The 26,153-nt window shown below is 49.3% G+C and overlaps 1 protein-coding gene across 2 annotated transcripts in view; it reads right to left on the bottom strand.

Moving 5' to 3' along the window:
* Positions 1-26,153, bottom strand: part of LOC134928697 (myeloid zinc finger 1-like) — a 217,779-nt gene that overhangs the window by 116,904 nt on the left and 74,722 nt on the right. The window contains exon 1 of one of the 2 annotated variants that reach the window (XM_063924715.1): positions 20,241-20,509. The exons of the other annotated variant lie outside the window; for it this stretch is intronic. The gene's annotated coding sequence lies outside the window, so the exon portion shown is untranslated. Of the gene's footprint in view, positions 1-20,240; positions 20,510-26,153 lie in introns of those variants that run through there. 2 annotated transcript variants of the gene reach the window in all.

Genomic DNA, 26,153 nt, shown 5'->3' with positions numbered 1-26,153 from the left:
TAATTACAGCGACGCAGGGGATGCTGTTAGTGCGCTGCAGGCCTAATTACAGTGATGCAGGGGATGCTATTAGTGCGCTGCAGGCCTAATTACAGTGATGCAGGGGATGCTGTTAGTGCGCTGCAGGCCTAATTACAGTGATGCAGGGGATGCTGTTAGTGCGCTGCAGGCCTAATTACAGTGACGCAGGGGTGCTATTAGTGCGCTGCAGGCCTAATTACAGTGACGCAGGGGTGCTGTTAGTGCGCTGCAGGCCTAATTACAGTGACGCAGGGGATGCTGTTAGTGCGCTGCAGGTCTAATTACAGTGACGCAGGGGGTGCTGTTAGTGCGCTGCAGGTCTAATTACAGTGACGCAGGGGGTGCTGTTAGTGCGCTGCAGGTCTAATTACAGTGACGCAGGGGGTGCTGTTAGTGCGCTGCAGGCCTAATTACAGTGACGCAGGGGATGCTGTTAGTGCGCTGCAGGCCTAATTACAGTGACGCAGGGGGTGCTGTTAGTGCGCTGCAGGCCTAATTACAGTGACGCAGGGGATGCTGTTAGTGCGCTGCAGGCCTAATTACAGTGACGCAGGGGATGCTGTTAGTGCGCTGCAGGCCTAATTACAGTGACGCTGGGGATGTTGTTAGTGCGCTGCAGGCCTAGTTACAGTGACGCAGGGGATGCGGTTAGTGCGCTGCAGGCCTAGTTACAGTGACGCAGGGGATGCTGTTAGTGCGCTGCAGGCCTAATTAGTGACGCAGGGGATGCTGTTAGTGCGCTGCAGGCCTAATTACAGTGACGCAGGGGATGCTGTTAGTGCGCTGCAGGCCTAATTACAGTGACGCAGGGGATGCTGTTAGTGCGCTGCAGGCCTAATTACAGTGACGCAGGGGATGCTGTTAGTGCACTGCAGGCCTAATCACAGTTACGCAGGGGATGCTGTTAGTGCGCTGCAGGCCTAATTACAGTGACGCAGGGGATGCTGTTAGTGCGCTGCAGGCCTAATTACAGTGACGCAGGGGATGCTGTTAGTGCGCTGCAGGCCTAATTACAGTGATGCAGGGGATGCTGTTAGTGCGCTGCAGGTCTAATTACAGTGACGCAGGTGATGCTGTTAGTGCGCTGCAGGCCTAGTTACAGTGATGCAGGGGATGCTGTTAGTGCGCTGCAGGCCTAATTACAGTGACGCAGGGGATGCTGTTAGTGCACTGCAGGCCTAATCACAGTTACGCAGGGGATGCTGTTAGTGCGCTGCAGGCCGAATTACAGTGATGCAGGGGATGCTGTTAGTGCGCTGCAGGCCTAATTACAGTGACGCAGGGGATGCTGTTAGTGCGCTGCAGGCCTAATTACAGTGATGCAGGGGATGCTGTTAGTGCGCTGCAGGCCTAATTACAGTGACGCAGGGGGTGCTGTTAGTGCGCTGCAGGCCTAATTACAGTGACGCAGGGGATGGTGTTAGTGCGCTGCAGGCCTGATTACAGTGATGCAGGGGATGGTGTTAGTGCGCTGCAGGCCTGATTACAGTGACGCAGGGGATGGTGTTAGTGCGCTGCAAGCCTAATTACAGTGATGCAGGGGATGCTGTTAGTGCGCTGCAGGCCTAGTTACAGTGACGCAGGGGATGCTGTTAGTGCGCTGCAAGCCTAATTACAGTGATGCAGGGGATGCTGTTAGTGCGCTGCAGGCCTAGTTACAGTGACGCAGGGGATGCTGTTAGTGCGCTGCAGGAATAATTACAGTGACGCAGGGGATGGTGTTAGTGCGCTGCAGGCCTGATTACAGTGATGCAGGGGATGGTGTTAGTGCGCTGCAGGCCTGATTACAGTGACGCAGGGGATGGTGTTAGTGCGCTGCAGGCCTGATTACAGTGATGCAGGGGATGGTGTTAGTGCGCTGCATGCCTAATTACAGTGATGCAGGGGATGCTGTTAGTGCGCTGCAGGCCTAATTACAGTGACGCAGGGGTGCTATTAGTGCGCTGCAGGCCTAATTACAGTGACGCAGGGGTGCTGTTAGTGCGCTGCAGGCCTAATTACAGTGACGCAGGGGTGCTGTTAGTGCGCTGCAGGTCTAATTACAGTGACGCAGGGGGTGCTGTTAGTGCGCTGCAGGTCTAATTACAGTGACGCAGGGGGTGCTGTTAGTGCGCTGCAGGCCTAATTACAGTGACGCAGGGGATGCTGTTAGTGCGCTGCAGGTCTAATGACAGTGACGCAGGGGGTGCTGTTAGTGCGCTGCAGGCCTAATTACAGTGACGCAGGGGATGCTGTTAGTGCGCTGCAGGCCTAATTACAGTGACGCAGGGGGTGCTGTTAGTGCGCTGCAGGCCTAATTACAGTGACGCAGGGGATGCTGTTAGTGCGCTGCAGGCCTAATTACAGTGACGCAGGGGATGCTGTTAGTGCGCTGCAGGCCTAATTACAGTGACGCTGGGGATGTTGTTAGTGCGCTGCAGGCCTAGTTACAGTGACGCAGGGGATGCGGTTAGTGCGCTGCAGGCCTAGTTACAGTGACGCAGGGGATGCTGTTAGTGCGCTGCAGGCCTAATTAGTGACGCAGGGGATGCTGTTAGTGCGCTGCAGGCCTAATTACAGTGATGCAGGGGATGCTGTTAGTGCGCTGCAGGCCTAATCACAGTGACGCAGGGGATGCTTTTAGTGCGCTGCAGGCCTAATTACAGTGACGCAGGGGATGCTGTTAGTGCGCTGCAGGCCTAGTTACAGTGATGCAGGGGATGCTGTTAGTGCGCTGCAGGCCTAATTACAGTGACGCAGGGGATGCTGTTAGTGCACTGCAGGCCTAATCACAGTTACGCAGGGGATGCTGTTAGTGCGCTGCAGGCCTAATTACAGTGATGCAGGGGATGCTGTTAGTGCGCTGCAGGCCTAATTACAGTGACGCAGGGGATGCTGTTAGTGCGCTGCAGGCCTAATTACAGTGATGCAGGGGATGCTGTTAGTGCGCTGCAGGCCTAATTACAGTGACGCAGGGGGTGCTGTTAGTGCGCTGCAGGCCTAATTACAGTGACGCAGGGGATGGTGTTAGTGCGCTGCAGGCCTGATTACAGTGATGCAGGGGATGGTGTTAGTGCGCTGCAGGCCTGATTACAGTGACGCAGGGGATGGTGTTAGTGCGCTGCAGGCCTGATTACAGTGATGCAGGGGATGGTGTTAGTGCGCTGCAAGCCTAATTACAGTGATGCAGGGGATGCTGTTAGTGCGCTGCAGGCCTAGTTACAGTGACGCAGGGGATGCTGTTAGTGCGCTGCAAGCCTAATTACAGTGATGCAGGGGATGCTGTTAGTGCGCTGCAGGCCTAGTTACAGTGACGCAGGGGATGCTGTTAGTGCGCTGCAGGAATAATTACAGTGACGCAGGGGATGGTGTTAGTGCGCTGCAGGCCTGATTACAGTGATGCAGGGGATGGTGTTAGTGCGCTGCAGGCCTGATTACAGTGACGCAGGGGATGGTGTTAGTGCGCTGCAGGCCTAATTACAGTGATGCAGGGGATGGTGTTAGTGCGCTGCATGCCTAATTACAGTGATGCAGGGGATGGTGTTAGTGCGCTGCAGGCCTGATTACAGTGACGCAGGAGATGCTGTTAGTGCGCTGCAGGCCTAATTACAGTGACGCAGGGGATGCTGTTAGTGCGCTGCAGGCCTAATTACAGTGACGCAGGGGATGCTGTTAGTGCGCTGCAGGCCTAATTACAGTGATGCAGGGGATGCTGTTAGTGCGCTGCAGGCCTAATTACAGTGATGCAGGGGATGCTGTTAGTGCGCTGCAGGCCTAATTACAGTGATGCAGGGGATGCTGTTAGTGCGCTGCAGGCCTAATTACAGTGATGCAGGGGATGCTGTTAGTGCGCTGCAGGTCTAATTACAGTGACGCAGGGGATGCTGTTAGTGCGCTGCAGGCCTAATTACAGTGACGCAGGGGATGCTGTTAGTGCGCTGCAGGCCTAATTACAGTGACGCAGGGGATGCTGTTAGTGCGCTGCAGGCCTAATTACAGTGACGCAGGGGATGCTGTTAGTGCGCTGCAGGCCTAATTACAGTGACGCAGGGGATGCTGTTAGTGCGCTGCAGGCCTAATTACAGTGACGCAGGGGATGCTGTTAGTGCGCTGCAGGCCTAATTACAGTGATGCAGGGGATGCTGTTAGTGCGCTGCAGGCCTAATTACAGTGACGCAGGGGATGCTGTTAGTGCGCTGCAGGCCTAATTACAGTGATGCAGGGGATGCTGTTAGTGCGCTGCAGGCCTAATTACAGTGATGCAGGGGATGGTGTTAGTGCGCTGCATGCCTAATTACAGTGATGCAGGGGATGCTGTTAGTGTGCTGCAGGCCTAATTACAGTGATGCAGGGGATGCTGTTAGTGCGCTGTAGGCCTAATTACAGTGACGCAGGGGATGCTCTCAGTGCGCTGCAGGAATAAAGATAGTGACGCAGGGGATGCTGTTAGTGCGCTGCAGGTCTAATTACAGTGACGTAGGGGATGCTGTTAGTGCGCTGCATGCCTAGTTACAGTGACGCAGGGAATGCTGTTAGTGCGCTGCAGGAATAATTACAGTGACGCATGGGATGCTGTTAGTGCGCTGCAGGTCTAATTACAGTGACGCAGGGGATGCTGTTTGTGCGCTGCATGCCTAATTACAGTGACGCAGGGGATGCTGTTAGTGCGCTGCAGGCCTAATTACAGTGATGCAGGGGATGCTGTTAGTGCGCTGCAGGTCTAATTACAGTGACGCAGGGGATGCTGTTAGTGCGCTGCAGGTCTAATTACAGTGACGCAGGGGATGCTGTTAGTGCGCTGCAGGCCTAATCACAGTGACGCAGGGAATGCTGTTAGTGCGCTGCAGGCCTAATTACAGTGATGCAGGGGATGCTGTTAGTGCGCTGCAGGTCTAATTACAGTGACGCAGGGGGTGCTGTTAGTGCGCTGCAGGTCTAATTACAGTGACGCAGGGGGTGCTGTTAGTGCGCTGCAGGTCTAATTACAGTGACGCAGGGGATGCTGTTTGTGCGCTGCATGCCTAATTACAGTGACGCAGGGGATGCTGTTAGTGCGCTGCAGGCCTAATCACAGTGACGCAGGGAATGCTGTTAGTGCGCTGCAGGCCTAATTACAGTGATGCAGGGGATGCTGTTAGTGCGCTGCAGGTCTAATTACAGTGACGCAGGGGGTGCTGTTAGTGCGCTGCAGGCCTAGTTACAGTGACGCAGGGGATGCTGTTAGTGCGCTGCAGGCCTAATTACAGTGACGCAGGGGATGCTGTTAGTGCGCTGCAGGCCTAATTACAGTGATGCAGGGGATGCTGTTAGTGCGCTGCAGGTCTAATTACAGTGACGCAGGGGGTGCTGTTAGTGCGCTGCAGGTCTAATTACAGTGACGCAGGGGATGCTGTTAGTGCGCTGCAGGCCTAATTACAGTGACGCAGGGGATGCTGTTAGTGCTCTGCAGGCCCAATTACAGTGACGCTGGGGATGCTGTTAGTGCGCTGCCTGGTTTCCTCCAAACATGACGCCTGGGAGATGAAGCCAGATCCCAGAGCCATCATGCCTGAGATCCTGGTCTAGGTTCAGAGCCAAACTCACCGTCAGAGTCAATACTAAGGGGCCAATGATTGAGAGAACCAAGATCAGCATATTGAGAGCATCTTTGATGGCCACAGAATCCTTAAAGTCCAGCCAATGAAACAAAGTATCTCTAAAGGCCTCGTATCTGCCATCTGCAGAAGTCAATACATGGTCCATCTCCATAAAGAAATGTATCTTAGCAAGCCAGTTAGAGACCATTGGAGGAGGGAAGGAACACTGCCTTATCGGCATTATTCAAGTGACACAATAGGGAGTTCTTGTATTTTGAGAGTGGTAGTGGGGACAAATGGAAGTGGCAGAAACACATGGTCCACCGGGACTCGTTCCTCTAGAACTTTAGAAAATCAAATCACCTAGTTCCAGAAGGGACAGAGGCTTGGGCATTGCCACCATATGTGAAATGGGGTACTGGGATCACTAGAACAATGCCAGCACATGTTGGGACCACCAATATCCATCTTACAGACAGTATCTGGGCATCTATACCAAAGGGATAGCAGCTTGTAGAGTTTCCATTACGTATGAAATACAGTAGGTGAACTAGCGTGAGCTAAGCAGAATATTGTTTCCCAATCCTCATCCGCTAATTCCTCACCAATTTCTCATTTCCAAGGTCTAGTAAACTGTACAAGAGTTAAACTGGTATCTGCCGACAGGAGATTATATAGCAGGGAGACAGCATGAGTAGGGGCACTATGACTAGCAGAAAGGGATTCAAAAGGCGTGGGAACCGCACAAAAGCGCCAGAGGTACCGACAGATCAGAGGAAGTGGTGCATCCACAAATATTGCCATTTTCCACCCAGAGGTAAATTCTACACACAGCCTCGAAGGGAGCCATTTCACCCCCACTCACTAGCTGTCTAACCCGGAACAATCCCACATCATACCAATGTCGGAATGCTCTAATGTAAACACTCAGAGGGAAGTGGTCATTTGTAAAAACAACATATGAGGAGTGGTGGTTGAGTAGATAGATATGGACTTTCTAAGGGGCTTCCATCAAGCAAGAGTAGGCCCTATGGTGGGATGAGTGTTAATGGGGAGGTTGGGATTCCATGGGGCTGTGCAAATGGGGGCTGACAGTGCTTGTTCCTCGATTTCAACCCACTGCTTTATCGTATCCGATCTAGACCACTGAGATTCTATGGAGGAGGTTAGCATGGTAATACCCCTATATTTTGGGAAGATGCAAGCCCCCCTTCTGTCTTTGCATCAATTCCAGCTTTAGACGCGGCCGCTTACACCCCCAAACAAACTACCAGATAAAAGCCTGTGAGTCCACAAATCATCAAGTGGGATTCTGTATGGGGATGGTCTGCAGAAGGTACAGGATGTTGGGTAGTGAATTCATTTTGAGATTGTCTAACCTCCCAAATCCTGAAAATGGTTTATATCTTCAGTACTTACTACTTAGCTTAACCAAGGGTGTGTGTGTGTGTGTGTGTGTGTGTGTGTGTGTGTGTGTGTTACCGTTGTTGATATCAAAGGAACTGGAGAGGGAGCCATTAATCCAAAGGAGCCTGAAGGTAATCAGATTGCCAGCAAGCATGAGAGACTTGAAGGGGCAGTGGAAGACCTCATCTGTATTTGGTGTCCCATTGCAGAGCGCCTCTGTAAGAGGTTTCAGTAGCCTCGTTTGTTGAAGCATAAACAACGATAAATCCTGGAATATTGGCAACCTGGGTGACATTGAACTCCACAGCTTCTAGAGAACAGATCTTTCGGAGCATCTCCTCTTTTTGGGAAATGTAATAGTACCTACATATCACGTCTTGAGGTTGGTCCATAAACTGACCCTTCAGCCCTTTGTGCATGCTCAAAATCAATAGAATCGTCAGTTTCCAGATCCATAATGTCTCCAAAGTTTTTGGTGAGGGCATCTACAAGCCCAGAGGGTGGGACATCCTCCAGGAGGCCCAAGATCTGAGTGTTGTTCTGCAGGCCCCTTTTATCAAGGTCATCAGGTCTGGATTGCATGGCCCTAATGTCCACAAAATGCTGGGAAACCGAATCTTAGAACGGAGACACCAGGGTGTCCATGAGTTCTCTGTCTTTTTCCAAGGTTGACTATATGAGAACCCAAGAAACCGTATCTTTGAGCTGAAACATCAGGGTGTCCGTGGGTTCACTGGCTTCTTCCTGGCTTTATGGTAGAACCCAGGTGCGTGACATTAGCTTGCATGCGTGAAATCTGAGACTGAAGAGATTCCTGCAATCGGGATACCAGCGCTTGGATATCCTGCTTAAAGGATAGAGTCATCACATGTGTAAGTATCTCCACAATTTCCCCAGGCAGCTGGATCATTTGACTATCGCCAGGTGAAGCAGAGTTAGACATGGTGGGGGAGGAGATCAGAACAGTCCCAGAGGAGTCCTTGGTAGCATTTGTGGCGTGCAAAATAAGGGTTGTCTCCCAATTTCCATGAATCCATCTTCTGAGAGCCCTACCTGTGTTTGCCTACTGAGGAGTTGCAATATTTGGAAGTTATAAGCAAAGATAGCACTGGTGGTAGAGTAGATGATGACGGTCACAAAGGCCATAAAGATAGTGTGCAGCTACTGGAGGCAGGGGTAGGGGAGGGCTGTGGATCAGTTCCCACTATGGTAAAGAGAGCAGCAAACTTATGGAAACTAGGTATATCTCGGTGTAGGCATATGCAGCACATATAAGGGTAATGTCGCCGGTGTATCTCTGTGTAGGCATATGCAGCACATATAAGGGTAATGTCGCCGGTGTATCTCGGTGTAGGCATATGCAGCACATATAAGGGTAATGTCGCCGGTGTAGGCATATGCAGCACATATAAGGGTAATGTCGCCGGTGTATCTCGGTGTAGGCATATGCAGCGCATATAAGGGTGATGTCGCCAGTGAATCTCGGTGTAGGCATATGCAGCACATATAAGGGTAATGTCGACGGTGTATCTCAGTGTAGGCATAAGGCATATGCAGCACATATAAAGATAATGTCGCCGGTGTATCCCGGTGCAGGCATAAGACATATGCAGAACATATAAGGGTAATGTCGCCGGTGCAGGCATATGCAGCACATATAAGGGTAATGTAGCCGGTATATCTCGGTGTAGGCATAAGGCATATGCATCACATATAAGGGTAATGTCGCCGGTATATCTCAGTGTAGGCATAAGGCATATGCATCACATATAAGGGTAATGTAGCCGGTATATCTCGGTGTAGGCATAAGCAGCACATAAGGGTAATGTCGCCAGTGTATCCCAGTGTAGGCATAAGGCATACGCAGCACATATAAGGGTAATGTCGCTCGTGTATCCCGGTGTAGGCACAAGGCATATGCAGCACATATAAGGGTAATGTCGCCGGTATATCTCGGTGTAGGCATATGCAGCACATATAAGGGAGATGTCGCCGGTGTATCCCGGTGTAGGCATAAGCAGCACATATAAGGGTAATGTCGCCGGTATATATCGGGGTAGGCACAAGGCATATGCAGCACATATAAGGGTAATGTCGCCGGTGTATCCTGGTGTTGGCACAAGGCATATGCAGCAAATATAAGGGTAATATCGCCGGTATATCACGGTGTAGGCATATGCAGCAAATATAAGGGTAATGTCACCGGTATATCTCTGTGTAGGCATATGCATCACATATAAGGGTAATGTCGCCGGTGTATCTCGGTGTAGGCATATGCAGCACATATAAGGATAATGTCGCCGGTATATCTCGGTTTAGGCATACGCAGCACATATAAGGGTAATGTCGCCGGTATATGTCGGTGTAGGTATATGCAGCACATATAAGGGTAACGTCGCCGGTATATCTCGGTGTAGGGATATGCAGCACATATAAGGGTTAAGTCGCCGGTATATTTCGGTGTAGGTGTATGCAGCACATATAAGGGTAATGTCGGCGGTATATCTCGGTGTAGTTATATGCAGCAAATATAAGGGTAATGTTGCCGGTATATCTCGGTGTAGGCATATGCATCACATATAAGGGTAATGTCACCGGTGTATCTCGGTGTAGGCATATGCAGCACACATAAGGGTAATGTCGCCGGTGTATCTCGGTGTAGGCATATGCAGCACACATAAGGGTAATGTCGCCGGTGTTTCTCGGTGTAGGCATATGCAGCACACATAAGGGTAATGTCACCGGTATATCTCGGTGTAGGCATATGCAGCACATATTAGGGTAATGTCGCCGGTATATCTCGGTGTAGGTATATGCAGCACATATAAAGGTAATGTCGCCGGTAAATCCCGGTGTAGGCATAAGGCATATGCAGCACATATAAGGGTAATGTCGCCGGTATATCTCGGTGTAGGCATATGCAGCACATATAAGGGTAATGTCGCCGGTATATCTTGGTGTAGGCATATGCAGCACATATAAGGGTAATGTCGCCGGTATATCTCGGTGTAGGCATATGCAGCACATATAAGGGTAATGTCGCCGGTATATCTCGGTGTAGGCATATGCAGCACACATAAGGGTAATGTCGCCGGTATATCTCGGTGTAGGAATATGCAGCACATATTAGGGTAATGTCGTCGGTATATCTCGGTGTAGGCATATGCAGCACATATAAGGGTAATGTCGACGGTAAATCTCGGTGTAGGCATATGCAGCACATATAAGGGTAATGTCGGCGGTATATCTCGGTGTAGGCATATGCAGCACATATAAGGGTAATGTCGCCGGTATATCTCGGTGTAGGCATAAGGGGTGGTAGTCATGTGACCGCCGGTCGGCTGACCGACAGTCACATGACCTCCTCCGTGAGCCCGACGGCTCACTATCCCGATGGTCGGCATGCCGACCAACAGGGACTATTTCCACTCGTGGGTGTCCACGACACCCATAGAGTGGGAACAGAACCCGTGGCGACCGCAGGTCGCCACCGAGCCCGCAGCGTGGCGAGCGCAGCGAGCCCGCAAGGGGCTTGCTGCACTCGCCCCTCCCCGCCGGGATCCCGGCGTCGGTATGCTGCCGGGATCCCGGCGTCGGTAAGGTGACCGGCGGTCAGGAGACCGCCGGTCACCCGTACTACACCCGGCATAAGGCATATGCAGCACATATAAGGGTAATGTCGCCGGTATATCTCAGTGTAGGCATATGCAGCACATATAAGGGTAATGTCGCCGGTATATCTCGGTGTAGGCATAAGGCATATGCAGCACATATAAGGGTAATGTCGCCGGTATATCTCAGTGTAGGTATATGCAGCACATATAAGGGTAATGTCGCCGGTATATCTCGGTGTAGGCATATGCAGCACATATAGGGGTAATGTCAACGGTATATCTCAGTGTAGGCATATGCAGCACATATAAGGGTAATGCCGCCGGTATATCTCGGTGTAGGCATATGCAGCACATATAAGGGTAATGCCGCCGGTATATCTCGGTGTAGGCATAAGGCATATGCAGCACATATAAGGGTAATGTCGCCAGTATATCTCGGTGTAGGCATATGCAGCACATATAAGGGTTGTCACCGGTATATCTCGGTGTAGACATATGCAGCACATATGAGGGTAATGTCACCGGTATATCTCGGTGTAGGCATATGCAGCAAATATAAGGGTAATGTCGCCGGTATATCTCGGTGTAGGCATATGCAGCACATATAAGGGTTGTCACCGGTATATCTCGGTGTAGGCATATGCAGCACATATGAGGGTAATGTCACCGGTATATCTCGGTGTAAGCATATGCAGCACATATAAGGGTAATGTCGCCGGTATATCTCGGTGTAGGCATATGCAGCACATATAAGGGTAATGTCGCCGGTATATCTCGGTGTAGGCATATGCAGCACATAAGGGTAATTTCACCGGTATATCTCGGTGTAGGCATATGCAGCACATATAAGGGTAATGTCGCCGGTAAATCACGGTGTAGGCATAAGGCATATGCAGCACATATAAGGGTAATGTTGCCGGTATATCTCGGTGTAGGCATATGCAGCACATATAAGGGCAATTTCGCCGGTATATCTTGGTGTAGGGATATGCAGCACATATAAGGGTAATGTCACCGGTATATCTCGGTGTAGGCATATGCAGCATATATAAGGGTAATGTCGCCGGTATCTCTCGGTGTAGGTGTATGCAGCACATATAAGGGTAATTTCACCGGTATATCTCGGTGTAGGCATATGTAGCACATATAAGGGTAATGTCGCCGGTATCTCTTGGTGTAGGCATATGCAGCACATATAAGTGTAATGTCGCTGGTATATCTCGGTGTAGGCATATGCAGCACATATAAGGGTAATGTCGCCGGTATATCTCGGTGTAGGCATATGCAGCACATATACGGGTAATGTCGCCGGTATATCTCAGTGTAGGCATATGCAGCACATAAGGGTGTCACCGGTATATCTCGGTGTAGGCATATGCAGCACATATAAGGGTAATGTCGCCGGATCTCTCTGTGTAGGCATATGCAGCACATATAAGGGTAATGTCACCGGTATCTCTCGGTGTAGGCATATGCAGCACATATAAGGGTAATGTCGCTGGTATATCTCGGTGTAGGCATATGCAGCACATATAAGGGTAATGTCGCCGGTATATTTCAGTGTAGGCATAAGGCATATGCAGCACATATAAGGGTAATTTCGCTGGTATATCTCGGTGTAGACATAAGGCATATGCAGCACATATAAGGGTAATGTCGCCGGTATATCTCGGTGTAGGCATAAGGCATAAGCAGCACAAATAAGGGCAATGTCGCCGGTATATCTCAGTGTAGGCATATGCAGCACATATAAGGGTAATGTCGCCGGTATATCTCGATGTAGGCATAAGGCATATGCTGCACATATAAGGGTAATATCGCTGGTATATCTCGGTGTAGGCATAAGGCATATGCAGCACATATAAGGGTAATGTCGCCGGTATATCTCGGTGTAGGCATATGCAGCACATATAAGGGTAATGTCGCCGGTATATCTCGGTGTAGGCATAAGGCATATGCAGCACATATAAGGGTAATGTCGCCAGTATATCTCGGTGTAGGCATATGCAGCACATATAAGGGTTGTCACCGGTATATCTCGGTGTAGGCATATGCAGCACATATGAGGGTAATGTCACCGGTATATCTCGGTGTAGGCATATGCAGCACATTTAAGGGTAATGTCGCCGGTATATCTCGGTGTAGGCATATGCAGCACATATAAGGGTAATGTCGCCGGTATATCTCGGTGTAGGCATATGCAGCACATAAGGGTAATTTCACCGGTATATCTCGGTGTAGGCATATGCAGCACATATAAGGGTAATGTCGCCGGTATATCTCGGTGTAGGCATATGCAGCACATAAGGGTAATTTCACCGGTATATCTCGGTGTAGGCATATGCAGCACATATAAGGGTAATGTCGCCGGTAAATCACGGTGTAGGCATAAGGCATATGCAGCACATATAAGGGTAATGTCGCCGGTATATCTCGGTGTAGGCATATGCAGCACATATAAGGGTAATGTTGCCGGTATATCTCGGTGTAGGCATATGCAGCACATATAAGGGTAATGTCGGCGGTATATCTCGGTGTAGGCATATGCAGCACATATAAGGGTAATGTCGGCGGTATATCTCGGTGTAGGTATATACAGCACATATAAGGGTAATGTCGGCGGTATATCTCGGTGTAGGTGTATGCAGCACATATAAGGGTAATGTCGCCGGTATATCTCGGTGTAGAGATATGCAGCACATATAAGGATAATGTCGCCGGTATATCTCGGTGTAGGTGTATGCAGCACATATAAGGGTAATGTCGCCGGTATATTTCGGTGTAGGGATATGCAGCACATATAAGGGTAATGTCGCCGGTGTATCTCGGTGTAGGGATATGCAGCACATATAAGGGTAATGTCGCCGGTGTATCTCGGTGTAGGGATATGCAGCACATATAAGGGTAATGTCGCCGGTATATCTCGGTGTAGGCATATGCAGCACATATAAGGGTAATGTCGCCGGTGTATCTCGGTGTAGGCATATGCAGCACATATAAGGGTAATGTCGGCGGTATATCTCGGTGTAGGTATATACTGCACATATAAGGGTAATGTCGCCGGTGTATCTCGGTGTAGGGATATGCAGCACATATAAGGGTAATGTCGCCGGTGTATCTCGGTGTAGGCATATGCAGCACATATAAGGGTAACGTCACCGGTGTATCTCGGTGTAGGCATATGCAGCACATATAAGGGTAATGTCGAAGGTGTATCTCGGTTTAGGTATATACTGCACATATAAGGGTAATGTCGCCGGTGTATCTCGGTGTAGGGATATGCAGCACATATAAGGGTAATGTCGCCGGTGTATCTCGGTGTAGGCATATGCAGCACATATAAGGGTAACGTCACCGGTATATCTCGGTGTAGGTATATACAGCACATATAAGGGTAATGTCGCCGGTATATCTCGGTGTAGGGATATACAGCACATATAAGGGTAATGTCGCTGGTGTATCTCGGTGTAGGTATATGCAGCACATATAAGGGTAATGTCGGCGATATATCTCGGTGTAGGGATATGCAGCACATATAAGGGTAATGTCGGCGGTATATCTCGGTGTAGGCAGTGCCAGATTAAGGTCCAATTGGGCCTGGAGCTGAAATTTATTTAGGGCCTATTGTATGCTGCTTCAGGGGGTGTGACCAGTGATGTGGGGGCGTGTCCAGTTCTGTGTGCGTGTGGTCAGCACAGTGGTGTGTGGCCTGTGCCATACGGTCTGACTTTCACAGAAAACACCTGCAGGAGACTAATTAATGCTGCAGATCGCAGTCCCCATCATTATTAATGGGGACTACGATGTGACCCCCTATGTACTATGCTAGTTTACACCATCTTCAGCTGGAACAAACTGCTTTAAGCCTATGGAGGCTTAAGGGCCCCATACACTAGAACAATTATGCCCGATTTCATCCAATTTCGACCTTTTCGGGCAGATAAATCGGATGAAAAGTGGCAAATCGGATGTGTTTTACATCCGATCCGATGCGCGTTCCCGTGAGCATCGGATCAGAGCCCCTAGGTCGTTAGTGCTGCACTCGTGATATGTCGGTTCCCGCAGGCATGGCTGAGATTGCATACGATACATTGTATGCACAAGGACCGCATACGATATATTCTATGCGATCCTGCCGGCCGAGAAGCTGCCGGGCGGTTCAAGGGAAATCGCATCCGACTTTAGCCTCAGACATGTCGTTCTAGTGTATGGGGCCCTTTACTCGCAAGAGAGAGATCATCCAATCCTTCTCCTGCAGGTTCCATTCGGATTCGATTGCGGAAACTGACACTGTGCACATGACATTCTGCCCCCCTCTCCCTCAAAACTGACACTGTACCTCCTACCAAATCCAGCTATATTCATAATTTATACATTTATTAACCAAAACAGTTTATACTTAAACAAGACACAGTGGCCCCCACAGGAAAAAATTCACAAACACACAAATAAAAAAATACTCACACATTGGGGGTCATTCCGACCCGATCGCATGCTGCACTTCGCAGCAGTGTGATCGGGTCTGAACTGCGCACGCACATCATTGCACGGTGACAGCAATGACGTTGGGAGTGGGGAAAGCGGTCACAGTGGCGACCGCAAGAAGATTGACAGGAGGAAGGTGTGTCGGGGCGTCAACTGACCGTTTTCCGGGAGAGGTTCAGTGAATGCAGGCGTTTTGACGGTGGATGTCTGATGTCAAATCCGGGACCTGCATCGCTGGATCCATCGCAAATGGTAAGTAGGTCTAGGGCTAGTCTTGTGTTGCTAGAAACTTTTTTCAGCATAGCAGGGCTGCACAAGCGTTCGCAGCCCTGCCATTCTACAATACACTCCCCCATAGGCGGCGTCAGCTTGATCGCACGAGCAGCAAAAGTTGCTACGTGCGATCAACTCGGAATGACCACCATTGTCCACCACAGGACAAAGCACACACATTGGGAGGAATTGAATTTAGCATGAGGTTTTCTCTGCAAAAAAAAAAAAACCTTTGGATTACTGCAGGTATGCCTAATTCCAATACTTGAGGTATCCAATAAAAAAAATTGGTCTTCAGAGCTGAAAATCATGTGGTGCGTGAAAATAAAAAATAAGAATTTACTTACCGATAATTCTATTTCTCATAGTCCGTAGTGGATGCTGGGGACTCCGAAAGGACCATCTGGAATAGCGGCTCCGCAGGAGACTGGGCACAAAAGTAAAAGCTTTAGGACTACCTGGTGTGCACTGGCTCCTCCCCCTATGACCCTCCTCCAAGCCTCAGTTAGGATACTGTGCCCGGACGAGCGTACACAATAAGGAAGGATTTTGAATCCCGGGTAAGACTCATACCAGCCACACCAATCACACCGTACAACTCGTGATCTGAACCCAGTTAACAGCATGATAACAGAGGAGCCTCTGAAAAGATGGCTCACAACAATAATAACCCGATTTTTTGGTAACAATAACTATGTACAAGTATTGCAGACAATCCGCACTAGGGATGGGCGCCCAGCATCCACTACGGACTACGAGAAATAGAATTATCGGTAAGTAAATTCTTATTTTCTCTAACGTCCTAAGTGGATGCTGGGGACTCCGTAAGGACCATGGGGATTATACCAAAGCTCCCAAACGGGCGGGAGAGTGCGGATGACTCTGCAGCACCGAATGAGAGAACTCCAGGTCCTCCTCAGCCAGGGTATCAAATTTGTAGAATTTTACAAACGTGTTTGCCCCTGACCAAGTAGCTGCTCGGCAAAGTTGTAAAGCCGAGACCCCTCGGGCAGCCGCCCAAGATGAGCCCACTTTCCTTGTGGAATGGGCTTTTACAGATTTTGGCTGTGGCAGGCCTGCCACAGAATGTGCAAGCTGAATTGTACTACAAATCCAACGAGCAATAGTCTGCTTAGAAGCAGGAGCACCCAGCTTGTTGGGTGCATACAGGATAAACAGCGAGTCAGATTTTCTGACTCCAGCCGTCCTGGAAACATATATTTTCAGGGCCCTGACTACGTCCAGTAACTTGGAATCCTCCAAGTCCCTAGTAGCCGCAGGCACCACAATAGGCTGGTTTAAGTGAAATGCTGAAACCACCTTAGGGAGAAATTGAGGACGAGTCCTCAATTCTGCCCTGTCCGTATGAAAAATTAGGTAAGGGCTTTTATAGGATAAAGCCGCCAATTCTGAAACACGCCTGGCTGAAGCCAGGGCTAACAGCATTACCACTTTCCATGTGAGATATTTTAAGTCCACAGTGGAAAGTGGTTCAAACCAATGTGATTTTAGGAATCCCAAAACTACATTGAGATCCCAAGGTGCCACTGGAGGCACAAAAGGAGGCTGTATATGCAGTACCCCCTTGACAAACGTCTGAACTTCAGGAACAGAAGCTAGTTCTTTTTAGAATAATATAGACAGGGCCGAAATTTGAACCTTAATGGACCCTAATTTTAGGCCCATAGACAGTCCTGTTTGCAGGAAATGCAGGAAACGACCCAGTTGAAATTCCTCTGTAGGGGCCTTCCTGGCCTCACACCACGCAACATATTTACGCCAAATACGGTGATAATGTTGCACAGTTACATCCTTCCTGGCTTTGATCAGGGTAGGGATGACTTCATCCGGAATGCCTTTTTCCTTCAGGATCCGGCGTTCAACCGCCATGCCGTCAAACGCAGCCGCGGTAAGTCTTGGAACAGACATGGTCCCTGCTGGAGCAGGTCCTTTCTTAGAGGTAGAGGCCACAGGTCTTCCGTGAGCATCTCTTGAAGTTCCGGGTACCAAGTCCTTCTTGGCCAATCCGGAGCCACGAGTATAGTCCTTACTCCTCTCCTTCTTACGATTCTCAGTACCTTGGGTATGAGAGGCAGAGGAGGGAACACATACACTGACTGGTACACCCACGGTGTTACCAGAGCGTCCACAGCTATTGCCTGAGGGTCCCTTGACCTGGCGCAATATCTGTCCAGTTTTTTGTTGAGGCGGGACGCCATCATGTCCACCTTTGGTTTTTCCCAACGGTTTACAATCATGTGGAAGACTTCTGGGTGAAGTCCCCACTCCCCCGGGTGGAGGTCGTGTCTGCTGAGGAAGTCTGCTTCCCAGTTGTCCACTCCCGGAATGAACACTGCTGACAGTGCTATCACATGATTTTCCGCCCAGCGAAGAATCCTTGCAACTTCCGTCATTGCCCTCCTGCTTCTTGTGCCGCCCTGTCTGTTTACGTGGGCGACTGCCGTGATGTTGTCCGACTGGATCAACACTTTTCCTCACCGTCGACACTGGAGTCAGTGTCTGTGTCTCGACCATCTGAGGTAACGGGCGCTTTAGAGCCCCTGACGGTGTTTGAGACGCCTGTACAGGTATTAACTGATTTGCCGGCTGTCTCATGTCGTCAACAGTCTTTTGTAAAGTGCTGACACTATCACGTAATTCCTTCCATAAGACCATCCAGTCAGGTGTCGACTCCCTAGGGGGTGACATCACTAATACAGGCAATTGCTCCGCCTCCATACCATTTTCCTCCTCATACATGTCGACACAACGTACCGACACACAGCACACACACAGGGAATGCTCTGATAGAGGACAGGACCCCACTAGCCCTTTGGGGAGACAGAGGGAGAGTTTGCCAGCACACACCAGAGCGCTATATATATACAGGGATAACCTTATATAAGTGTTTCTCCCTGATATAGCTGCTGTATATATTTATCTGCCAAATTAGTGCCCCCCCTCTCTTGTTTTACCCTGTTTCTGTAGTGCAGGACTGCAGGGGAGAGTCAGGGAGCTTCCCTCCAACGGAGCTGTGAGGAAAAAATGGCGCCAGTGTGCTGAGGAGATAGGCTCCGCCCCCTTCTCGGCGGCCTTTCTCCCGCTTTTTTATGGAAAAATTGGCAGGGGTTAAATGCATCCATATAGCCCAGGAGCTATATGTGATGTATTTTTTGCCATATAAGGTGTTTTTATTGCGTCTCAGGGCGCCCCCCCCCCAGCGCCCTGCACCCTCAGTGACCGGAGTGTGAAGTGTGCTGAGAGCAATGGCGCACAGCTGCGGTGCTGTGCGCTACCTTATTGAAGACAGGACGTCTTCTGCCGCCGATTTTCCGGACCTCTTCAGTTTTCTGGCTCTGTAAGGGGGCCGGCGGCGCGGCTCTGGGACCCATCCATGGCTGGGCCTGTGATCGTCCCTCTGGAGCTAATGTCCAGTAGCCTAAGAAGCCCAATCCACTCTGCACGCAGGTGAGTTCGCTTCTTCTCCCCTTAGTCCCTCGATGCAGTGAGCCTGTTGCCAGCAGGTCTCACTGAAAATAAAAAACCTACTTTAAACTTTTACTCTAAGCAGCTCAGGAGAGCCACCTAGATTGCACCCTTCTCGTTCGGGCACAAAAATCTAACTGAGGCTTGGAGGAGGGTCATAGGGGGAGGAGCCAGTGCACACCAGGTAGTCCTAAAGCTTTTACTTTTGTGCCCAGTCTCCTGCGGAGCCGCTATTCCCCATGGTCCTTTCGGAGTCCCCAGCATCCACTAGGACGTTAGAGAAAGATACTTACCCCTCTGGTAGGTTACCGCAACTCCCAGTGGTCTCACATCCATTTTCTTTTGGGAGATGTAGTCCCCCAGGGGGGTGACACTCACTCGGGATGGGGGTGGGGATAAGGGTGTCACACACACACTCACACTCACTCACTGGGGGTCATGCACGCACGCTCATGTGCACTAGTACACACTTACACACACTCACCGCTGCAGGAGTCCGGATCCCGACACTGGAGGATAAGACACCGTTATGCGAGGGCAATGTATGAACGGTCAGCAATGCCGTTCCGCCACCGGCAGATATCGATTTTGATAGCTGCAGGTGGCGTTGCCCATACACCACAGTAGGGACAGAGCTGTCCCTGGCTGTGGAGGCATCCAGACTCCGGGCTGCACAGGAGATCTCGCGTGAGTAGCGAGATCTTGCGCATGCCCAGTGAGCAGGTTGAGGGAGAGAGACAGTGCATCCGCACTAGGCTGATGCGCTGTGGGGAGGCCGGCAGCGATCACTGGAGGGGGGAGTTTTCACTGCCCCGCTTCAGTTTCTGAGATGTTCATACATTTTGGCGCTGCTGCTTCCTGCTTCACCTCAGTAAAGAGGCGAAACAGGAAGCGTTATACCTGTGCGTTAAGTGCGGGTATAATAAATCTACCCCATTGTTCCCTAATGGAAATAACACAGAAACACGCTGTCTGACACAGGGGAAAAAATATATATACAGTATACACTGATTCATTGCAGCTCCAACAATATCTTAATTTCACTGCTACCACAGAGTGCAGGAACACCAGACCATTACCCAAATCACATGGGGAGTGCAGGATCCCAGGGTTTCTGTTGCAGTCCTTAAAAAAAAACAGTTTAGCAAGAAAGACTTACTACTAGTAAGTATGGGAGGATGCAGACTGTGCACCCACAGGACAAATGCACCATATACCCACCCCTAGTTACAGCACCCCACATTACCCAATTACCCCCCCCCCCCCCCCAGACACACACACACACGGTTCCCCTACTGCTCACACCCTGCACATACACTGTACACAAGCACTGCACATACATACATACATACACTATACACACACACACACACATAGGCTGCACAAATACACAGCTTACTTCACAAGCAGCCCCTGGGGATCTTCTTTAGCAGGCACATGTGTAGCAGCTCCGCCCCCTGCTCACAGCTCCTTCTTCCTCCCGGCCTCTCCAGAATCTCAATCTCCCCCTCTTAGATAAAAATATAAACAAAAAACAAGCCTTCTGCTGGTGGGCCGCGGGGAGAGATTGTCTCATATGCCGCCCAAATCCGCCAATGCTCACTAGTACTACTGTAGTTCTTCTGGCTTCACGCCACAAGGCAACAGCTCCTCGGATGGCTTTGAGCGTGATTTCGCGGGCTGGGGGCGGAGCTTCAGATCGGGGGTTGAATGGGAGGGCTTCTAGAGCCTTGGGCTTCAGACAGCCAATGGTGAGTAGGCAGGGAGGGCTTCGGTTCAAGATTATACAGCTGTGGGTGAGTGAGCGGGGCTTCAGGCACCCGACGCCAGGGCGGATTGGTAATGGTAACACAGAGATTTGAATTGGCCGGGGGGGCGGCTGTGCTGGGATTCGAATGGCTGCTGGTGGGGACAGTAATAATTTTTTTTCCTGTCAACACTGTCTGCAGAGGATCCTGTGGGCTGTGGGCCTATTTTCATGGGAGGCCTGGAGCTGCAGCTCCATCCGCCCCATTGTTAATCCGGCCCTGGGTGTAGGTATATACAGCACATATAAGGGTAACGTCGCCGGTATATCTCGGTGTAGGTGTATGCAGCACATATAAGGGTAATGTCGCCGGTATATCTCGGTGTAGGTGTATGTAGCACATATAAGGGTAATGTCGCCGGTATATCTCGGTGTAGGTGTATGCAGCACATATAAGGGTAATGTCGCCGGTATATCTCGGTGTAGGTGTATGCAGCACATATAAGGGTAATGTCGCCGGTATATCTCGGTGTAGGTGTATGCAGCACATATAAGGGTAACGTCGCCGGTATATCTCGGTGTAGGTGTATGCAGCACATATAAGGGTAACGTCGCCGGTATATCTCGGTGTAGGTATATGCAGCACATATAAGGGTAATGTCGCCGGTATATCTCGGTGTAGGTATATGTAGCACATATAAGTGTAATGTCGCCGGTATATCTCGGTGTAGGTGTATGCAGCACATATAAGGGTAACGTCGCCGGTATATCTCGGTGTAGGTGTATGCAGCACATATAAGGGTAACGTCGCCGGTATATCTCGGTGTAGGTGTATGCAGCACATATAAGGGTAACGTCACCGGTATATCTCGGTGTAGGTATATGCAGCACATATAAGGGTAATGTCGCCGGTATATCTCGGTGTAGGTGTATGCAGCACATATAAGGGTAACGTCGCCGGTATATCTCGGTGTAGGTGTATGCAGCACATATAAGGGTAACGTCACCGGTATATCTCGGTGTAGGTGTATGCAGCACATATAAGGGTAACGTCGCCGGTATATCTCGGTGTAGGTGTATGCAGCACATATAAGGGTAACGTCGCCGGTATATCTCGGTGTAGGTGTATGCAGCACATATAAGGGTAACGTCACCGGTATATCTCGGTGTAGGTGTATGCAGCACATATAAGGGTAACGTCGCCGGTATATCTCGGTGTAGGTATATGCAGCACATATATGGGTAATGTCGCCGGTATATCTCGGTGTAGGCATATGCAGCACATATAAGGGTAATGTCACCGATATATCTGGGTGTAGGTGTATGCAGCACATATAAGGGTAATGTCGCCGGTATATCTCGGTGTAGGTATATACAGCACATATAAGGGTAACGTCACCGGTATATCTCGGTGTAGGTGTATGCAGCACATATAAGGGTAACGTCACCGGTATATCTCGGTGTAGGCCTACGTGCTGCTTTGATAAAACATCTGACTGCACTCTTATTGTTGTTAGTATCAGGAATCAGCTTCTTTCTATCCATAATCTGACTTCATCGCTCATTGTCCTCCATGACACAAGCCCGGCCCTAACCCTTTGGTTGCTAAGATACCAGCCTACTTCCTATCTTAGTTGCTAGGAAACCATGCAGGCTCTCACATCTCAGTTGCTAGGATACACGGGTCTTTACATCGCAGTTGTCAGTACATAATCCAGCCCATGACCTTTTGGTTGCTAGGATACATTTAATATCCACCAAAAGTAATAACGACAGATGCTGAACTGCTAATCTGTGTATGACTAGAAACGTTTCCTCAGGTATATAGCAGTAGCGCTGGTGCGCCATTCTTCTGTTATAGCCATAGTTACCAGTCCCTTACACCATGAGCCCGGACCTGGGTGGCATATGCCCTATGTTAACATAGTAACATAGTATCTAAGGTTGAAAAAAGACAATTGTCCACCGAGTTCAACCTATTTGTGGTCTCCTATGCACGATTTTTTTGTTTAAAATTTTGACTGAAGTTGATGACTGCCGTTCCGATTAACCCCTCTTTTTTATAATAACCATAGTGCGTGACTATGCCCCGTAACCCTGGATATCCTTATCCATTAGGAATTTATCTAACCCATTCTTAAAGGTGTTGACTGAGTCGGCCATTACAACTCCCTCAGGCAGGAAATTCCAAACACGTATCGTCCTTACCGTAAAAAAGCCTTTACGCCGTATTGTGCGGAATCTCCTCTCCTCTAACCTGAGCAAGTGTGTTATGTTACTTATTCATAATTATCAACTATTGCTAACAAAAACAGGGTAATACTTGAAACATGGCCCGACGGTGAGTAAGGTGTCACCAATGGATGTAGAGTCCAGATCTACAGTTCATGAATACTGCAAGGGTAGTAATCAGGTTACTGGGGCACACGCAGGATTTGCAATGGGGGGGTTTCTATACATATATAGATCTATCAGCATTGCAGCAGCTCTCATTGAGGATGGGGCTAGGTGTATGGGCGGCGGCCAGGCTCGTCTTAACAGCACTGTAGGCCCTGGGCAAAGCAAGGTGCTGGGGTCCCAACCCACCCATAGGTGTATGCTGGGGTCCCAGCCCACCCATAGGTGTATGCTGGGGTCCCTGCCCACCGATAGGTGTATGCTGGGGTCCCTACCCACCCATAGGTGTATGCTGGGGTCCCTACCCACCCATAGGTGTATGCTGGGGTCCCTGCCCACCCATAGGTGTATGCTGGGGTCCCTACCCACCCATAGGTGTATGCAGAAAGTATTCACAGAGATTCACTTTTTCCACATTTTGTTATGTTACAGCCTTATTCCAAAATGGAATAAATTAAGTTTTTCCCTCAAAATTCTACACACAATACCCCATAATGACAACGTGAAAAAATTTCTTTTTCAGATTTCTTGCAATTTTCTTAAAAATAAAAAACTAAGAAATCGCATGTACATAAGTATTCACAGCCTTTGCTCAATACTTTGTTGATGCACCTTTGGCAGCAATTACAGCCTCAAGTGTTTTTGAATCTGATGCCACAAGCTTGGCACACCTATCTTTGGCCAGTTTCGCCCATACCTCTTTGCAGCACCTCTCAAGCTCCATCAGGTTGGATGGGAAGCGTCGGTGCACAGTCATTTTCAGATCTCTCCAGAGATGTTCAATCGGATTCATGTCTGGGCTCTGGCTGGACCACTCAAGGACATTCAGAGTTGTCCTGAAGCCACTCCTTTGATATCTTGGCTGTGTGCTTAGGGTCGTTGTCCTGCTGAAAGATGAACCGTCGCCCCAGTCTGAGGTCAAGAGCGCTGTGGAGCAGGTTTTCATCCAGGATGTCTCTGTACATTGCTGCATTCATCTTTCCCTCTATCCTGACTAGTCTCCCAGTTCCTGCCGCTGAAAAACATCCCCACAGCAAGATTCTGTCACCACCATGCGTCACTGTAGGGATGGTATTGGCCTGGTGATGAGCTGTGCCTGGTTTCCTTCAAACATGACGCCTGACATTCACGCCAAAGAGTTCAATCTTTGTCTCATCAGACCATAGAATGTTGTTTCTCATGGTCTGAGAGTCCTTCAGGTCTGTTTTGGCAAACTCCAGGTGGGCTGCCATGTGCTTTTTACTAAGGAGTGGCTTCTGTCTGGCAACTCTACCATACAGGCCTGATTGGTGGATTGCTGCAGAGATGGTTGTCCTTCTGGAAGGTTCTCCTCTCTCCACAGAGGAATGCTGTAGTACTGACAGAGTGACCATCGGGTTCTTGGTCACCTCCCTGACTAGGGCCCTTCTCCCCCGATCGCTCAGTTTAGACGGACGGACAGCTCTAGGAAGAGTCCTGATGTTTCTGAACTTCTTCCACTTACAGATGATGGAGGCCACTGTGCTCATTGGGACTCTCAAAGCAGCAGATAATACAGACATAATGTTACTAGCAGTCTGTCTATCTATCTATCTATCTATTTCTACCTCTCTCTCTCTCATATCTATCTATCTATCTATCTATCTATCTATCTATCTATCTCTATTTATTTATCTATCTCTTTATATCTCTCTCTCTCTCTATCATAAAGAATAGGCATTGATCCACAGCACTCTCCACTACTCTGGTGCAGACGTACTACGCCTTGCAGAGATAAAAGTATCAGCTCCTAATTGATGAATAAACTGATGGTCAGAAAACCTGATAATAATCTGCCTTCCACTTTCTGTGCTCAAATTGTCACTTGTTGATATCAAAACCTTTGCCTGCTCCCTGTTTATTGCATAATTTGGGGAGAGTGGTTTATTTAATGCGTGATTATGTAATAGACGGCAGCAGAGCACAATGGTGGTCATTCCGAGTTGTTCGCTCTGTAATTTTCTTCGCATCGCAGCGATTTTCCGCTAATTGCGCAGGCGCAATGTTCGCACTGCGACTGCGCCAAGTAAATTTGCTATGCAGTTAGGAATTTTACTCACGGCATTACGAGGTTTTTCTTCGTTCTGGTGTTCGTAATGTGATTGACATGAAGTGGGTGTTTCTGGGCGGAAACTGGCCGTTTTATGGGTGTGTGCGAAAAAACGCTACAGTTTCTGGGAAAAACGCGGGAGTGGCTGGAGAAACGGGGGAGTGTCTGGGCGAACGCTGGGTGTGTTTGTGACGTCAAACCAGGAACGAAACTGACTGAACTGATCGCAGTTGCCGAGTAAGTCCCGAGCTACTCAGAAACTGCTAAGAAGTGTCTATTCGCAATTCTGCTAATCTTTTGTTCGCAATTTTACTATGCTAAGATTCACTCCCAGTAGGCGGCGGCTTAGCGTGTGCAAAGCTGCTAAAAGCAGCTTGCGAGCGAACAACTTGGAATGAGGGCCATTATCGGACACTTTTGCCAAATGATATAATAAAATGCCTCCCGAATTATCTATTTTTAATAGACCAAAGATGCATTTTGTCATGGATTGGGTGGCTATATGTATAGGTAACTTACCCAACAACCACATCTCTGGCATTAGAGTCACCTCAAATTTTAGCCAGTTACAACACTCCAGAATTTTAGTTTCATTATATCATCTGGCAAACCTGTCGGATATTGTGCTACGCAGCTGATTGTGCAATAGACAGCTGCTGTCTATTGCACAATCATGGACTAGGTATGATGCCCATCGGTATAAACATGTGCAGTATGCAACTCATGAAGCTGCTGATGTTGCTCTGATTAATGCTCCTGGGTTCTCTCAGTTGGATGGTAGTGTGCATAATGCAGGTAGGTGCACAACGTACCAGAACCCTGGACAGCCATTACTCCTACAGCCACACTGCCCCACATGAAAAGTCATCACAATCCATTTCCTAGCAATAGAATGGAGTTTAGAAACTCAAATCGAATGTCTAACATGATTCAATTCATTTGGGGATTTCAAGTTCGATTTTGAGTTCAAATCAAAATGGAAGGATAGTAAATGTTTCCCCAGGTGTGAGATAGACAAGGACTTGTGTCCTTACTAAGGTGATTACTGAGCAGGAGGCTAGAAGATAATGTCAGTGACCGCAGGCTTTATGTTCCAGCCA

Source organism: Pseudophryne corroboree, chromosome 5 (assembly GCF_028390025.1).
Source record: "Pseudophryne corroboree isolate aPseCor3 chromosome 5, aPseCor3.hap2, whole genome shotgun sequence".
NCBI classification, from domain to species: domain Eukaryota; kingdom Metazoa; phylum Chordata; class Amphibia; order Anura; family Myobatrachidae; genus Pseudophryne; species Pseudophryne corroboree.
Note: the sequence above shows the minus strand (reverse complement) of the source record. Positions and strands in the feature narration are given on the sequence as shown.